The sequence below is a fragment of the Pinus tabuliformis genome, chromosome 6, assembly GCF_031772625.1.
Source record: "Pinus tabuliformis cultivar Carrire ecotype Pingquan chromosome 6, CPIR1, whole genome shotgun sequence".
NCBI lineage: Eukaryota > Viridiplantae > Streptophyta > Pinopsida > Pinales > Pinaceae > Pinus > Pinus tabuliformis.
This window is the reverse complement of record NC_142292.1, coordinates 1546769860-1546770408: the sequence shown is the minus strand read 5'-3', so window position 1 is coordinate 1546770408 and position 549 is coordinate 1546769860.

The following is a 549-nucleotide window of genomic DNA, read 5'->3' as shown; positions in this document are numbered from 1 at the left end:
TAGTGTTTAGGGTCTACAACATTTTAGTAAATTCTTTTAATAAACACTTAAATAAAATGGTTAGGGTCTAGGGTTTACGGTTTAGGGTTTGGGGTTTGGGGTTTAGGGTTTACGTTTGGGGTTTAGGGTTTATGTTTTTGTGTTTAGGGTTTAGGGTTTTGTGTTTATGGTTTAGGGTTTATAACACTTTAGTAAATTATTTTAATAAACACTTAAATAAAAGTTACAAAATTCTTCTTAAACTGTTATAAAATTCTTAAGGTTAGGGTGTAGGGTTTATGGTTAGGGTTAGGGTTTAGGGTTTAGGTTTTGGGGTTTAGGTTTTAGGGTGTCTTGTTTAAGGCTTGTAACAAGTAGCAATCCTTTTATAAACACTTAAATAAATGTTACAAAAGGCTTTAAAAAACGTTTATAAAATGCTTAGGGTTTAGGCTTTTGGGTTTGGGTTTAGGGTTTAGGTTTTTTATAAACACATTAGTAAATTATTTTGATAAACACTTAAATAAATGTTACAAAATTATTTTTAATAAATGCTTAGGCTTTAGGGTT